This window comes from Macaca thibetana, chromosome 8 (genome assembly GCF_024542745.1).
Source record: "Macaca thibetana thibetana isolate TM-01 chromosome 8, ASM2454274v1, whole genome shotgun sequence".
In the NCBI taxonomy this organism is placed as follows: Eukaryota; Metazoa; Chordata; class Mammalia; order Primates; family Cercopithecidae; genus Macaca; species Macaca thibetana.
This window is the reverse complement of record NC_065585.1, coordinates 58024505-58043021: the sequence shown is the minus strand read 5'-3', so window position 1 is coordinate 58043021 and position 18517 is coordinate 58024505. Positions and strand designations below refer to the sequence as shown.

The window sequence follows — 18517 nt, the reverse complement described above, 5'->3', positions numbered from 1 at the left end:
GTCCACTCTGTTGAAGATCACATGGTCATAGATGTACAACTATTTCTGAGTTCTCTATTCTGTTCCATTGGTTGATGTTTCTGTTTTTGTGTAGTACCATGCTGTTTTGGTTACTTTAGCCTTATAGTATAGTTTGAAGTTGGGTAGTATGATACCTCCAGCTTTGTTCTTTTTGCTTAGGATTGCTTTGGCTATTCCACTTTATTTTTGGTTGCATATAAATTCTAGAATAGTGTTTTTCTATTTCTATGAAAAATGACATAGGTAGTTTAAAAGGAATAGCATTGAATCTGTAAATTACTCTGGGTAGTGTGGCCATTTTAATAACATTGTTTCTTCTAATCCATGAACATGGAATGTTTTTCCATTTATTTGCTTCACCTCTGATTTCTTTCATCAGTGTTTAGTTCTCCTTGTAGAGATCTTTTACATCCTTGGTTAGCTGCATTCCCACATATTTCATTTTCTTTGTGGTAACTGTAAATGAGATTTTTTTTTTATTTTGACTCTCGGCTTGAACCTTATTGGACATAGAAATGCTACTAATTTTTGCAAATTGATTTTGTATACTGAGACTACTGAAGTTGTTTATCAGTTCTAGGGGCCTTTTGGCAGTCTTTAGCATTTTCTAGGTATAGAATCATAATGTCAATAACGAGAGACAGTTGGGCTTCCTTTCCTGTTTAGGTGTATATTATTTCTTTCTCTTGTCCAATTGCTTTGACTAGGACTTCCAGTACTATGTTGAATAGGAGTGGTGAGAGTGGGCTTCCTTGTCTTGTTCCAGTTCTCAAGAGAAATGGTTTCAGTTTTTGCCAGTTCTGTATGATGTTGGCTGTGGGTTTGTCATAGATGGCTCTTATTATTTTAAGTATGTGCCTTCAATTCTTCATCTGTTGAGAGTTTGTATCATAATGGAGAATTGGATTTTATCCAAAGATTTTCTGTGTCTATTGAGAATAATTTTTGCTTTTAATTCTGTTTATATTGTGAATCACATTTATTGATTTGTGTATGTTAAACTAGCACTGTATCCCAGAAATAAAGCCTACTTACTTGATCATGGTGTATTAACGTTCTCATTTACTACTGGATTTGGTTTGCTAATATTTTGTTCAGAATTTTTGTGTCTATGTTCACCAGAGATATTGACCTGAAGTTTCCATTTGTGTTGTCAGTCTTCCCAGTTTTGGTATCAGGCTGATGTTGGCTTCATATAATGAGCTAGGAAGGAATCTCTCCTCCATTTTTTGTAGTAGTCTCAAGAATACTGGTACCAATTATTCTTTGTACATCTAGTAGAATTTGGCTGTGAATCAATCTGGCCCATGGCATTTTTGGTTGATAGTTTTTTTTTTTTTTTATTACTGATTAAATTTTGAAATTCACTATTGGTCTACTTAGGTTTTCACTTTCTTCCTTATTCAATATCCAGAGGTTGTATGTTTCCAGGAACTTATCTATTTCCACTAGGTTTTCTAATTCGTGTGTATTAAGTTGGTCATAATAGTCTCTGAGGATCTTTTGTGTTTTTTGGGATCAGTTATAATGTCACTTTTGTCATTTCTATTAAAAATTATTTTTATTTTTTGTGGGTACGGGGTGTGTATATTTATGGGGTACATGAGATATTTTGATATAGGCACAAAATGCATAATAATCATATCAGAGGTATCCATCATGTGGGGAATGCATCACCTCAAGCATTTATTCTTTCTCTGTGTTACAGACAATCCATTCCAATTACACTGTTTTAATTATTTTAAAATGCACAATAAATTTTTGTTGACTGTGGCCACCCTGTTGTGCTATGAAATACTAAATCTTATTCATTCTATCTAACTATATTTTTGTATCCTTTAACCATCCCACATCCCCTCCTTTCCCAGCCTCTGATATTCATCATTCTGCTCTCTAACTCCATGGATGCAATTGTCTTAATTTTTAGCTTCCACAAATAAGTGAGAACATGTGACATTTGTTTTTCTGTGCCTGGCTTATTTCACTGAATATAATGACTTCCAGTTCCATCCAAGTTGCAAATGACAGGATCTCATCCTTTTTTATGGTTGAATAGTACTCCATTGTGTCCAGGTATCACATTTTCTTTATCCATTTTTCTGTTGATGGATAATTAGGCTTCTTCAAAATCTTGACTATTGTGAATAGTGCTACAATAAACATGAGATCACAGGGAATGATGGCTCATACCTGTAATCCCAGCACTTTGGGAGGCTGAGGTGGGTGGGATTGCTTGAACTAAGAATTTGAGACAAGCCCAGGCAACATAGTGAGATCGTGACTCTACTAAACATTAAAAAAATTAGCTAGGCATGGCGATATGTGCCTGTAAGTGCCAACTACTCAGGAAGCTGAAGTGAGATGATCACTTGAGACTGGGAGATCAAAGCTACAGTGATCTCAGATCAAGGCTGCAGTGAACTGTGATCATGCGACTGCACCCCAGCCTGGGAGACAGAGCAAGACAGCATCTCAAAATAAATAAATACATACATACATACATAGGTATGCAGATATCTCTCTGATAGACTGACTTCCTTTATTTTGGGTATATACCTAGGTGTGGGACTGCTAGAAATAGTATGGTAGTTTCTAGTTTTAGTTTTTATTTTATTTTATTTTTTAATTTTTTTCAGATGGAGTCTTGCTCTGTTACCCAGGCTGGAGTGCAGTGGCATGATCTCAGCTCACTGCAACCTCTGCCTCCCAGGTTCAAGTGATTCTCCTGTCTCAGCCTCCCAAGTAGCTGGGATTACAGGCACATGACACCATGCCCGGCTAATTTTTGTATTTTAGTACCGATGGGGTTTCACTGTGTTGTCCAGGCTGATCTCTAACTCCTGAGCTCAGGCAATCCACCCACCTTGGCCTCCCAAATTGTTAGGAATATAGGCATGAGCCACCATACCTGGCTAGTTTTAGTTTTTATACTGTTCTTTATAGTGCTTGTACTAATTTACAGTTCCCATCAACAGTGTACGAGGGCTCCCTTTTCTCCACATCCTTGCCAGCATTCAGCATTTATTATTGCCTGTCCTTTGGATAAAAGCCATTTTAACTGGGATGATAGGATAGCTCATTGTAGTTTTGATTTGCATTTCTCTGATGACCAATGATGTTGAGCATTTTTTCATACACCTATTTGCCGGTTGTATGTCTTCTTATGATAAATGTCTAATCCAATCTTTTGCCAGTTTTAAAATCAGATTATTAGATTCTTTCCTATAGAATTGTTTGAGCTTCTTATATATTTTGGTTATTAATCCCATGTCAGATGGACAGTTTGCAAATATTTTATTCCATTCTGTGGGTTGTCTTTTCACTTTGCTGATTGTTTCCTTTGCTGTGCAGAAACTTTACAACTTGACATTATTTCATTTGTCCATTTTGCTTCAGTTGCCTGTGTTTGTGGAATATCACTCAAGAAATCTTTGCCTAGACCAGTGTCCTAGATAGTTTCTCCAATGGTTTCCTATAGTAGTTCCATGGTTTATATTCTTAGATTTATGTCTTTAATTCATTTTGATTTGGTTTTTGTTTATAGTGAGAAGAGTTCAGTTTCATTCTTTTGCATATGGACACCCAATTTTCCCAATACCTTTTATTGAAGAGATTGTCCTTTCCCCAATGTATGTTTTTGGCATCTGTATCAAAAATGAGTTCAGTGTATGTATGTGGATTTGTTTCTCGGTTGTCTATTCTGTTCCATTGGTCTATGTGTCTGCTTTTATGCCAGTACCAGGCTGTTTTGGTTACTGTAGCTCTGTAGTATAATCTGAAGTCAGGTAATGTGATTCCTTCAGTTTTGTTCTTTTCACTCAGGATGTCTTTCACTATTCTGGGTCTTTTGTTGTTTCATATAAATTTTCTGATTGCTTCTTCTATTTTTGTGAATAATTCAATATGTGTTTTGATAGAAATTACATTGAATCTATAGATTGCTTTAGGTAGTATGATATTTTAACAATAATCGTTCTTCCAATCCATGAACATGGAATATCTTTTTCATTTTTGGTGTCCTCTTCAATTTCTTTCAGCACTGTTTTATAGTTTCCATTTTAGAGATCTTTCACTTCTTTGGTTAATTTCTAAGTATTTAGTTTTATGTGTGGCTATTGTACTTCAGATTACTTTTTTGATTTCTTTTTCAGATTGTTTACTGTTGTTATATAGAAATGCTACAAAATTTTGTTCATTTTGCATCCTGCAACTTTACTGAATTTATTAGTTCTAGTAATTTGGGTGGGGGTAGTCTTTAGGTTTTTCCAAATATAAGATTATATCATCTGCAAACAATGATAATTTGACTTCTTCCTTTGCAAATTGGATGCCCTTTATTTCTTTCTCTTATGTGATTGCTCTGTCTAGGATTCCTTGTATTATGTTGAATGACAGTGGTGAAAATGGGCATCCTTGCATATTCCAGATCTTAGAGGAAAGGCTTTCAGTTTTTCCTGATTCGATATGATACCAGCTGTATGTCTGTCATATATGGTTTTTATTTTTGTTATTTATGATTGTACTTATTCTGATATTCTCTCTCTGATACACACTCTCTCTGTTTCTCTCTGTCTCTCTCTCTCTCTCTGTCTCTCTCTCTGTCTCTCTCGGTAATCTAGTTAGTGCTCTGCCAATCTTATTTATTCTGTTGAAGAACCACCCTTGGTTTCATTGATATTTGTGTGGAATTGTGTGTCTCAATATTGTTCAGTTCTTTTCCAATTTTAGTTATTTCTTTTCTTCTGCTAGCTTTGGAATTGTTCTGCTCTTTTCCCACTCCAGTTCTTCTAGGTGCATAAAGTTAGATTGTTACTTTGAAATCTTTCTAACTTCTTGATGAAGGTGTTTAGTTCTGTAAACTTCTCTTAACACTGCTTGAGCTGCATCCCAAAGATTTGGTAAGTTGTGCCTCTACTTTCATTAGATTCAACGAATTTTTTTATTTTTGCCTTAGTTTTTTTGTTCAGCCAGAAGTTATTCAGGAGCAATCGTTCAAGTTCAATGCATTTGTGTAGTTTTGAGAGATCTTCTTCGTATTGATTCTATTCTTATTGCCCTGTTGTTCAAGAGTGTGCTTAGTATGATTTCAATTTTCTTGAATTTATTGAGACTTGCTTTATGACTGAGCATGGAGTTGTTCTTAGAATATGTTCTGTGTGCAGATGAGAAGAATGTATATTATGTGATTGTTGGTGAATTATTCTGTAGATATCTATTTGGTCCAATTGATTGAGTGTAAATTTTAAGTTTAGATGTTCTTTGTTAGTTTTCTGCCTCCATGTTCTGTGTAACAGTCAGTGGAGTGTTGAAGTCTCCCACTATTATTTTGTGGCTGCCTAAGTCTTTTCATAGCTTCATAAGCTCAAGTTATCCTTGTTTCATAAGCTTCATAAGCTCAAGTTATCCTTGACCTATGAAACTTGTTTTATTACTCTGGGTGTTCCAATGTTGGGTGCATATATGTTTAGTACAGTTAAGTCTTTTTTTTTTTTTTTTTTAATTATACCCCTTATCGTTATGTAATGTCCTTTTTTGTCCTTTTAATTTTTGTTGGTTGAAGATCTGTTTTATCTGATATAATAATACCAACTCCTGCTATTTTTTTTGTTTTTGCCTGTGGGTATCATTAAATATAATATGGGCCTTTTGAAGATAGCAAACAGTTGGGTCTTGTCTTTTTATCCAGGTTGCCACTCTGTCTTAAACGAAGCGTTTAGACCATTTTCATTCATAGTATTGATATATGAAATGTTGATCCTATCATCATGTTGTTGGTGGTTTTGTAAATTTGATTGTGTAGATTTTTTAAAGTGTCTGTGGCCTGTGCTTAAGTGTGTCCTTGTGGTAGCAAGTGTCATTCTTCTGAATCCATGCTTAATATTCCCTTAAGAGCTTCTCATAAGGCTGATCTAGTTGTTAGGAATTCTCTTAGACTTTGCTTGTCTGAGAAGGATTATCTCTCCTTTGCTTATGAAACTTACTTTGGCAGGATATGAAATTCCCATTTGGAATTTCTTTTCTTTAAGGATGCTGAAAATAGGGTCACAATTTCTGGCCTGTAAGGTCTGCTGCTAGTCTGATTGGGTCCCCTTTGTATGTGCCTTGACCCTTCTCTCTAGATGCATTTAAGATTTTTATTTTCACATTTACTTTGGTGAATCTGAAAGGCACTATATGCCTTGGTGATAGTCATCTTATATAGTACCTAGCAGAGGTTCTCTGTGTTTCTTGAATTTGCATGCCAACCTCTTTAGTGAGGTTATGGAAATTTTCATGGACCATGTCTTCAAATATATTTTCCAAGTAGCTTATTCTCTCTCCTTCTCTCTTTGGAATGCCAATGAGTTGTAGGTTTGGTTTCTTTATGTAAGCCAATATTTCTTGGAGATTTTATTCATTTTTTAAAGTTCTTTTTCTTTATTTTTGTCTGAGTGCACTGATTTGAAAAACCAGTTTCAAGCTGTCAGATTTTTTTTTTTCAGCTTGGTCTATTTTTCTGTTAATGCTTTTGAATATATTATGAACATTTTTATTGAATTTTTTCAGTTCCAGAAGAGCAATTTGGTTCTTCCTTAAAACGGCTTTCTTTCATCTCTTTCATCTCATGGATTGTTTTACTAGAGTCCTTGGATTGGCTTTCAGCTTTCTCTTGAATCTCAATGGGCTTCCTTTTCTTCCTGATTCTGAATTCTATTTTTGTCATTTCAGTCATTTCAGTCTGGTTAAGAACAATTGCTGGGGAGCTAGTGAGCTGATTGGGAGATAAGGGGACATTATAACTGTTTAAATTGCCAGAGTTCTTGTGCTGCTTATTTCTCATCTGAGAAGGCTGGTGTTCTTTACTGTGGTGTAATTTGAGTAGGGTGAATTGGCTTCATTTCTGGATGCTTTCAGAGGGTCAAGGCTCTGTATAGAATCTTTATTTGTGGCTGGATTCTAGCCTTTGGTATCACAGGGGTGTGTATTAAAAGAATATTTTTGGTGTTGCAGCTTGGGCTGTGATCCAGTGGATGCTGTTTTAGAGTAGTGACCAGCAGATAGGCTGTTACTCAGCCACATGGCTCTTGTATATTTCCTTGCATTAACAGCCATGCTCTTTGGTGGAGGAAGAGAGAGAAGCCCTCATCACTATGTCTGCTCCTGGACCTTGAGGGATCCCTCTCTGATCACTGGTGCTGTACCTGTGCACTTCCTGTGTTAGGTGTCCTGGGCTACAGGACTCTATTGGGTAGAGGCCATGGAAGGGAGGTAGGCCACACCTTTTCCAGCCCAGCCCTGTAGAGGGAGGCCCATCCTGCTCCTGCACCAGTCCATGATCCTGCATGTTTCATCCATCTCAGTCCTCTGACAGTGGAGGCTCCTCTCCAACTCTGGTACCAGCCACAGATCTTTGCTCAGCATTCCCAAGATGCCTGTCACAGCCCTGGGGCAATGGGATCAGGCCATAGCTCCATCCTTCAGACCCTTGGAGTTGAGCTGCAACTGTGCTAAGGAATCTGAAGTGCTCCTAGGTCACTGGGCAACTACTTACAGGAAGCAAATCACCCAGGCTGGGCAACAAAGTCTGTGATGTGCACAAAAGGCCCTAGTAGGGACTGGTGGGCAGGAGGGCCTACAGAACAGACGTGCCACAGTCCTTGGGTAAGCCAGTCCCACTGTCTCCTGGCCAGGTGGATAGTTGGGGCTAGAGCTAATTGGAGAGCGATGTGGAATCCAGGAGGATGGGGTGTCTATGGGCACAAACGCCCCTGGCTCCGTCTGTCTCTGCCTACTCTCTGGGCAGATTAGCCTGCTATTTCAAATGTCCGTGATGGACACTGGTTGCCTTGTAGCTAGCATCCCAGCGGTCCACAGCAAGAGTGGGTTCTTTCTCTGTCCCTTGACCCACTCTTTTCCCAGGATCCATTCAGGGCTGGAAACTAGCTCTAACATTTGAATACCCCAGCAGAGTCCCCAGCTTCCTTTCTTCAGCCTCAGTGTGTGTGTTGCTTCTCCATCAAGTCTCAGTGCTTTCTGTCTGAAGATCTGCTCAAAATAGGTTGGTTTTGTTTATATGTTGGTCACTCTCAGTGGGCGTGGCACTTCCTGGCTTTTGTTAAGTGCCATGAATAAAACAAGCCACATGCTTTGATAGAGAATAATGATAGGAGTGGAGGATATGGGTTGTGTGCTACGTATGGGTCAAGGAAGAGGCCTTTTTGGGGCTGTGATAATTAAGCTGAAATCTGAAGGGGGACAAAGAGCCCTCCTCATGAATAGCAAAATGAAGGAACAACTTGTATGAGGATCTTTAGATGAGAATGCTTTTAGAGGCATCAAATAACTGAGAAGAGGCTTATAAAGCTTGGTGGGGATGCAGGTGGAACAAAATAAGTTTGAAGAACTAGGCAGGATTTAGGTCAAGTAGGGATTTGCGGACAATTGTAGGAAACACAATTTCTGGCTTAATGGATGAGATAAGAATACATAAATAAATATTTATGAAACAAATGGGAAGTTCTACAATGGAGGCAGAAACCATGAACCGGGGGCAGGCATGCTTTTAATTTAAATGTTGAGATAGTAAATGTCTGTTGCAACTACTCAACTCTGCATTATACTGCAGAAACAGCCATGGTAAATAAACAAATGAGAGCGACTGTGTTCCCAACAAACTAGTTACAAAAACAGTCAGCAGCTGGATTTGGCCTGTAGGCCGTAGATTCCCAACCCCTGACATAAACCAAGAGTTCTTGCCTCTAATTCTGACTCAGCATAAAAATCACAGAGTTGGAAGTTCAGGTAGAGTTTTGAAGGGTAAGAAACATTAAGGGGATTGTATACCAGATAGGGCAAAGCACAAGGACATTAAAGGGAATATACTATTGCTGGGGTAGCAAAACTGGAGCATATTTGCACACCATTGTGTGTATGGGTGGTGTGTGTATGTGAGAGAGAGAGAGACAGAGTCAAAAACACAGTGGAATGATAAAAAATGAGACTGGTGAGGCTGGCGTTCTGAGAAACATGCAAAGGCCTTGGACTTAACTGAAAAGCAGATTCCTAAAGTATTTCATTGCCATGCTTACATTTGCTTACATTTAAATGTTGAGTGACATTCATGTGAAAGATGAATTGAAATTGGACAAAAGTAGAAGTATTTTTCTTGTCAAAAATCCCCAATGGCTTTCTATTTCTTGCCATATTACTCTAAATCCCTATCAGTATTAACATCTGCTATAATTTGCCACTTACACTCCCAGTCTAATTTTGTTTGCTCTCATTTTCCCAAGAGAGTAAGCCCCTTCCTGGCTGATTTCTACCTGGTAATTAGGCTTCTGTTATCTAAAGGATCACCTTCCCCTGTTTTTTATTTTATTTTTTAAAATAAATTCAGAAAGCATTTCTGGATGTTTCCTAAGGCTATTTTTTCCCACTCTGGATCTCTTTTGTTGACTGTGACTCATGTTTTGGGCACCTTGCTATGCAAGGTCTTATTTGTGCTTCTGTTGTATGTTTCATATGTCTCACCAGGATTGTAAACTTCTTGAGCAAAGAAATCATTGCTTCCTATAAAAAGGGCTTGTTTTAATGCTGAGAATGCTGAGAATTCTCAAAAACACATTAATTGATGTAAACATCAATAATGTTGAAAATTCTATCTGAGCACAAACTAATGCAAAACTAGTTTATAAACCTGATCAATGTTTTCATTAGGATTTCTAAAACATTACTCACATTGCTATTTAATATTTATATATAAATTCTTTGTACCTTACAACATTATAGCAGCAGACTGAATATTAAGTTTTACACTTTCTGTTTTCAGTTTTTGAAATTGACATATTTTTTACCTTTGGGCAGAAAGTGTTCTGTCTTAAATAGTGATGAAGTTATAGTGGGAGAGGATATTAAACAGAATAGCAAGTGTCACAAAGTTGATACAATGAAAGCACAATGAGTTCAGAGTTTAAAAGATTATGTATTTACTACTTTAGCCCATTTGGGCTGCTATAAAAAAGTACTATAGATTGGGTTGCAGATAAACAATGAAAATGTATTTATTATTACAGTTCTGGAAGCTGGGAAGTCCAAGACTAAAGCACTCGCAAATTTGGTGTCTGGTGAGGACCAGCTTTATAATTCATAGATGGTACCTTTTTGGTTGTGTCCTTACATGATAGAAAGGGCAAGACAGTTCTTCTATAAGAACATTAATCCCATTTATAAAGACTCTGCCCTCTGACCTAATCATCTCTAGAAAGCCCTACCTTCTAATCCCGTCACCTTGAAGATTAGGTTTCAGATTATTAATTTGGAGGGAGTCACAAACATTCAGACCATAGCAAAATTTACAGCTGACATATTTGTTCTAGGACCCTAAATTACTTGCTACCTTTAGAATGGAGTACATACTGTGTAATTAAGAGACATGAACAGTGTTGTTTCTTTTTACCTTTGTGGGGATTGCAATGCCATATTTAGAGAAGACAGATTTAAGCAGAAAATTATGAAGACTCCTTTCAGAACACTTAAAAAATTCCAAAAGTACAAGTTGAACTTCTTGAGCATCATTGCTGTTTTCATCTTGCTCTTCAGTTCTCTAGGGTGTACACTAGGAGGAAGTTGTCTTCTATCATTGCCTTGGAAAGGTAATGAGATCAATTTGTCAGTATTCACAATCCTTTGGTTTGGTATTTCAGACTTTTAGTCCTTCTTGAAAAGGATTAAGCCATTAGTCACCAATGGGTCCTCATTTATCTGAGAAATAGTGTTCAGAGAAATATCACCTCTGAGGCTGTTTACCTACTCAACACGAAATAGAGCCTGTAAAAGTGGGGGACATTCACTGACTTGATTACCTTTCCCAAGGCCCAATGTGGCAGGGCTTGCAAAAGCCACAGGAGACAGCAGATGTCTTCTGATACGGACTTTGTTGCAGTAGCCTTGAGGTTCCTAAGGAGTTACCACTAGGAGGATTAACAGTATTTTCTCAGCTTATTTGACTTCCTGACTCACAAATTTCCTTCAGACCCAGGGGGGTGGCTGTTCTCTTAGTAGGGCCTAATATTTCTTGGTAGAAAGGTTATGCTTTCCTTACAGTATGAATTCTCCACTATAAGAAGCTCCCACTATGTGCAGCTCAGAGTAGACTGGGACAATATAGTTTAATGTTCCTTGTTAAACACATTTCTGTCCTTTAAGTGCTGAGAGCGAGCCCATAGTGTACTCGGGATTCCTTTCTTACATGCCCATGTTGTAGCACAAAGGCAAATATATTTCATAAAATACCGGTCTGTTGCAGTTGATTCTTGCTACTTGCAACCATTCTGTTCTATAAAGTCATTGGTGATACTAACCATTGCCCCTAAGGAAAATACAGGGTTAGGTCCCTTGCAAACTTTTACTCACAATGTTCTCATAACTATATAACCAGTTTTGTGTGTATTTCTGTTTTATTTTATTTAACATACACACACAGACACACACACACACACACACACACATATATATATAGCTGATATACTAACATTGAACTCACAGCTGGCAGCACCATAATTCATGCCTGAATTAAGTTTATGTAATGCATGTACTTTCTCCATAAGGGACATCACTGCCTTCTTGTGCTAGGGAACACTAGGTAGGACTTCAGCCCTATGCTAGGGCCATTTTAACACAGTGAAATCACCAGCAAAAAGCACAAAAATGCAAAAAACATGGCAGCAAACAGACTATGAAAAAGACACTTGTTTATGAGAACTGAAGAAGTCACAATGTTTTATTTTCAGCCTCAGTTGGGGTCCTGTACATTGGGCAATTCAAAGTTTTTCCCTTCTACCTATGTCCACAAATCACTGTGAAAACACCTTGTGTATTGATTATGGGGCTACAAATAAATTTTAGAAAATAGGCGAATTCATGAATACAGAATCTGAAAATAATGAGGATCAACTGTATATCACTGGCCCCATGTTTGATTTTAAATTTGTACACTCTAAACCTTTTGAATGATTTGTAATTATATGTTTTTAGAATTGCTCAACCCTGAAACAGATCAACCAGATCAACCAGTGGGTCTGTCCCATCTAGTTTTTATGCTCTTCCATCCACATTTTACAGCCAGGCAGATTTACATCCACAAATGAGTCTTGCCTTATGCTGGACCCTCAAAGCATCCCACAATCCACCTCTGTGTAACTGTGTTTTATTGGAATCCGATTCAATGAATTCATTATAAAATGGGAAACAAACTCCTCATCCCAGTTTTGACCTTTATGCCCACTATCTATGTGGACTTTGGTCAATTTTAATCACAAGAGCTATCTGCTATCAATATTTAAATGTCCATGCCATTGATAACATCAACTTTCTGAACATTCTGAGTTAAAGTCAGCTTTTGGAAGAGTGACTGAAGGGCAGGGAAGGTTGACATTCAGGACTTATTTTTGCTTTGATTTTCCAGCCCTTTTGCCTCTTCTCTCTCACCCAGTAGCTAAGGTTCTTCCCCTCTTGGGGTCCAGGAGGAGAGTGGATTAAGAGAAAAGGCAGCCTTGGGCAGATAGGATCTAGTGACCTGGACTTGTCCTCTGGTTATGGCAGCTTCCTATGTTACTTGTTTTCTTCTAGGGCCTCTGTGGGTTTCTCAGATATTTCCCTACTGGGAACCTCCATGCACAGTTACAGTAATGTGATCTATGCATCTACTAGCTGCTGTTGTTGCTTGTAAACTTCAGTCAAATTTTCCTGCCTTGCCCATCCATTCCAGACAGTTTTCTTGGCTCCTGGCTGATTTTGTCCTGAAAGAACACCCACTCGGTGGGGGGGGGGGGGAGGGTTTTATTTCAAATAGCAGCTTACTTCCCAAAGCAGTTCAATCTCTTTCCTTCTGTCCTTCCCCTGGTTGAGAGCCTACCATTTTGCCTTTAGATTTCCTAAGCTTATAGCAGACACTAATCCCTTATTTCCTCAAACTTCAGAGGATACATATAAAACTCTAAAGTTTATCTTTTGAATTCCTTTTCATTTGGCTTGAGATAAAATTGGATATTTCTTTCCTCTTTCTGCAGGGGGGAGAAAGCTGAAAATACTTCAGTGATGCCTTCAAAGCATCAGTGTTATGCCTTTATTGATTACAGAGGGACATTGTCCCATGGGGCAAAACCAGGGGCCCAGTTGCTTAGCATGTTGCACCTGCATATTCTGCAACCTTGTTTTGCAATGTGGCAACCATTATTTTGCTGGCCTTAGACTGAATTTTATCAATATTCTTTTTTGTTTTTGTCTCCTGGGAAAAGGACATGGGTTCTGTATTTATCAGATATTCTTTAAGTTCTTAATTTTTGATTTTCCGTAAGTAAAGTAGTAAGGCATTGATATGGTTTGGCTCTGTGTCCCCACCCAAATCTTGTCTTGAATTGTAATCTAATAATCACCATGTGCTGAAATCACCTCCCACCAATCGCCAGGTGGGAGGTGATTGGATCATGGGGGCATTTTTTCCCCATGATGTTCTCATGATACTGAGTTTTTATAAGATCTGATGGTTTTAGAAGGCAATTTTCCCTGTTCTTGTACACTCTTTGTAGCCTGCCACCATGTAAGATGTGCCTTTTCCCCTTCTGCTATGATTATGTTACTTGAGGCCTCCCAGCCATGTGGGACTGTGAATCAATTAAACCTATTTTCTTTATAATTACCCAGTCTTGGGTATTACTTTATAGCAGTATGAGAACAGACTAATACAAGTATGGTCTCTGGAACCAGATAGCCTAGATGCAAATGAGACTTAGAGCAAATTATATAATCTCATTGTACCTTAGTTTTCTCATATGTAAAGTTAAGTGGATAACAGAATCTTGCTTATATTATTGTTGTGAAGATAACACTTAAAAAATCACTTAGAATAGGTTTGGCCAATGATAGCATTAAATGTTAGATAATATGCCTGGGAATATATTATGGTTGTTTGCATAATTGAGTAGCATCTTAACTAGATATGAGTTAATTCTTGGATCTCACTTTCATTCTTTTAGAACTTTTTAATGTTGTTCCATCATCTTATGGAATTTATTGTTACATTATAGATTTGATGTCACCTTGACTATTTCTCTCCTTTGGGGGTAATTTGCTTTTGCTACCTATATACTTGAAGAATTTTTATCTTTGAAGTTTATCCATATAATAGGTCTCAATATTGAGCATTTTAAAATCAAATTTTCCTGTTATCTGGTGTTTTTTTAATGTGTTGTTTTCAATCTTCATAATTAACTCTTCACTTTAGAAAGTTTTCTACATTTTATCTTTGAATATTTTTCCTCTTTCATTTATTGAATTATCCCATTGTGAACAAACAATTATCATTATACTGAACAATCCTTGCCTTCTATTATTCTCTATCTTATGTCTTCATTCTTTTTCTTTTTCTCAAGCCTTTTATGTGTCATTATTCAATTTTTACTTATGTCTGTTCTGTTATTGCTTTTATTTTATTTATAGAGATGCTGATTTGGTGATTAATTTGTTTTCTTAGGTCTGCAGTGTCTCTATCTCATTCTCTTTTTTATGGAATCTGGTGTCTTAGGTTGTATTAAAGTGTAAGTTAATAAGTAGGACTCTTCTCCAGTTCTTGGTGTTATATGTTCTTCCTGGTTGAATTATTCATATTTATTTAAGTTTTACTTATGCTTTATTTTTTGGAAGAGGATATGTGCCTCTCCACTCTCTGGATAACTTACTGTTTCTTTTCCTTTTGACCATATATGTGCATATCAGATAAGGTAGTGTATTTGTGTTCTAATGGAGCCTCTGTGACTTTTTTTGGTCTTTTTACACTGTATTTGAGGCCAGTTCTTTCTAATGAGCTAAAGTTGAATATGTGGTTATTTAATTAATTCAATCATTCATTTATGTACTAATTCATTTTTTTAATTTTACAATAGCCTTGGGATCATGAATAATTAAGGATGAACTCAACTGAGGGAATGCTCAGTTTTTTTCTTTGAATATTTCAATGTGTTTTACCTTCTGAGATTCTTTATTAATGTCTTTAACTGGGGTGCATTTCAATTCAGTTGGGAGGATATTTCCCATTGTGACATATCACAAATGTTTTTCCCTCTCTGTATGTTTCAATCTAATGAGTATCAGTGAAGTGTTCACTACTTTAGGAAGTCAGCTTGGTCTTTCATTTCTCTGTTTAAACTTTTTGTTCTCAGTAGTGATTTCAAAATGTTCTTTCTTTAATTTTTTCATTTGTTGATACCACTCTTGGAGGCTGAAGTCAGAGGTAGGAACCTCCTATATGTGCCATTGTACTTTGCTATAGAAATGTTATTTACTTTAATGGAAATTCACATACAGATTGTTTAGGCCCCAAGTCCTTGACTCTTTTCTCTCATACCTTATATCTAACCTATTAGGAATCCCAGCTGGGAAGACCTTCAAAACAGTGTGCCCAGAATCTAATCCAGTCACTTCTATTTACCTCCACTGACAAAAATTTGGGCAGGGTCACCAGCATCTCTCTCATAGTTCATTTTCATAGACTCCTAATTGGTCCTGGCTTTTATCCTTTATCCTCTATAGATTGTTCTTAGCATAGTGGCCAGGGTGGTTTTTTACAACAATTAATCAGATTATTATCTGTCTTCTGTTCCAAAGCCTAGGAGAATAAAAGCCAGAGTCCTTTTGATATCCCACAATGCGGAACATGTTTTTCCCTCCTACATGACTTCACACCTAATACTCTAGCAATAACCCAACCCTTCATTCTATTCCAGGTATGTGGTCTTCTTGCTGTTTCTCAAAAATGCAAAATGTACCATCTCCTTTGCACTTATTCTTACTCATGCTGAAACCTCTTATTTTTATTCAGATATCCCATGCTAAGTCCTCAATAAAGGTTTTAAACAAACATCATCTTTTCAGTAAGGCCTATTAAACTTTCAACCTGTTCTTCCAACTCTGCTTTCTTCATCCCTCTTACCTTTATCATTGTTTTCTTTTTCCTTATCACTTATTAATAACATACTTACATAATTTATTTGATTATGTTTCTTGTTTATCTGTCTCCTTTATCTAAAATGTAAATTCTGTGAGCTCAAGTCTCTATGTCTTTCTTGTTGACTGTTATATTTCTGGTGACTAGAAAAGTTTCTGGCATGTATTATTTGTGTAAAAAAAATTTATTGACTGTTTTAAGTAATTAGTCATTTCTTCCCTAGGAAAGATAAGAAAATTATACTCAAACACCTTTTCCCTTGAAGCAGTGACTACCAGTTCATGCCCATGAAACTTGGCAGAGGGCACAGTTCTCTTTTTCTGATTTTTATTTTGAAAGAAGTCCAGATCTGTTGGAATGCTTGAAAATAAAAGGAATGCTTTTACAGCAGAGATCTGAAAAACAATATTAAAAATCTCATTGATTAATATTATCTTTTGTAGATATGAAGGGATATATTAAAAAATATTTTGTGATTGTTTCATGTTTTATGGTTCTTGGTATTTTAAAATATTTGTCTCACAGGTTTTAAAAAGGAATGATAATAAATTGATTAAAAGGACAGAATGATTCCTGATTTTGCAATATCCTAAAATACCTAGATTATTAGAATATGTGATTACTTGTTATTTCATCATGATGATAATAAAAGGGAGACAGGGTAGCATGGAAGGAACAGTTTAGGACTTGGATAGGTCTTAGCAAAAAATGTCATCTGCTACTTAATCACTATGTGTGTTACCCTTGGCATGTTACTTAAATATTGTGAATTTTGTCAGTCCTTCTTTGTCAAGTAGGAGATAACAAAACTTTGTTAGTCAAATAGAAAAGGAGAAACCACTTTATCAAGAAAAGAGAAATCCCTTTATTTTTTTTTAAAGAGGGAGTTTAACTTAGGGCATTGAGAACACAGGTACTAGAGGATATGAGAAGACAAATAACAAAAAGTTAGCTAACCGAGAAATTACAATAAGAAAGACAAAGGTAGAAGAGGAAATAGCACAGTCTGTGAACTAGGGTCACCTGCTGGCGGTGGGCTGGATCACACGGGACTAACATCAACTAGGAGACTAACCACTGCAGGAGATGGTGCCCAAGGAAAAGTGTGGGCAGAAATACTCTGGATTCTCCTTTCTCTTGTATTCTAGTCTCCTTCCAGGACGTTTGAAAGTCCAATCCTAGTCAGAAGTCTGCTGACAGCAAGAACCACAGGGGAAGAACAAGGAATGAATTTATTAACACACAGGTCAAGAATCAGCAAAAAAAAAAAAAAAAAAAAAATTAAATGCGGCATACTATATATATGAAGTCTATTACTGTGCTTTTTACATAGTAAATGATCAATAAACTATTAGTGCAATGATTTATAAATTACTGGAGACCACAAAATTTATAAACAAAAGAGGTTTATTTGGCTCACAGTTCTGTACAGAAAATAGTGCCAGCATCTGCTCAGCTTCTGGGGAAGCCTCAGGAAGCTTTTATTCATGGGGGACGCTGAAGTGGGAGTAGGCACTTCTCATGGTGAAGGCAGGAGTAATATGCACTCATAGTTATAGTTTGTTGATCACCTACTATGTGAAAACCACAGTAATGTGCATTGTCTTTTCCTTTGTGTTTGCATGCATCAATTTTAAACACAATTTTAAACTTTAAAAAAGTGTAACTTATTTATAAAATTTCTCATGTGTAAATATAAACATTTTATATTACTCATTATTGCTACTCACACCCTTACTTTGTCCTAATCAATTCCGTTTTGGCAAATTAGTATTTATCTGAAAACAAAACCCTGTAATTTTACTTTAAAATCACAGAGCACAAAAATCTAAGGGCTTATTTTACCAAATATAATTAAAGACAATACCAAGAACCAATCCATATACTCTACCAACACAAGCACAGGATAGATATGCTATCTAGGAGTTGTTTCTGGCAGAAAAATACCATATGCTACATGAAGGGGTACGAAGGAACCTAAAACTAAGACCATACCAGTTTTAATTCAAACAGTATAATGAATTGTCTTACATGTTATTTAAACAAGGCTGCTCTTTGTAATTCATACCACTCTCAAGGCTGCGCCTTTTGAAATTCAAACCATTCATTGTTGAACTTTGATACTTTAAAATACAACTGAAGTTAAAAAACAAAAAATGGGTGCTGATAAAATAAAAATCTGTTTTATTTGGGCAGGCATCACAAAAATTGTCTTGGATAATTCAAACCCAAGACATATTCCAAAATGCAATAGTTTGCTGCATGATTTAATTCATGTAATATGAAATACATGTTGAAGATTTTTTTTTTAAGTTGTTGTCTTAAATATTGAAAAAGAAAGCTTCAGGTCACCAAATCTATATTTTGTGATAAGGAGAAGCAAGATTTGAAATAATTTAACTTAATATTTCTCCTAGTTAAAACACAGTAGAAATCATGGTTGATAGCATATTAACTGCTATCACTCACATCAGAAATGAAACATAATTTGTTTCCATGTTTTTGCACTTCTGCTTG

At 36.5% G+C, this 18517-nt stretch overlaps 1 protein-coding gene across 1 annotated transcript in view; it reads left to right on the top strand.

Moving 5' to 3' along the window:
* Nucleotides 1-18517, top strand: part of CNBD1 (cyclic nucleotide binding domain containing 1) — a 594524-nt gene that overhangs the window by 122354 nt on the left and 453653 nt on the right. The window lies entirely within an intron of this gene.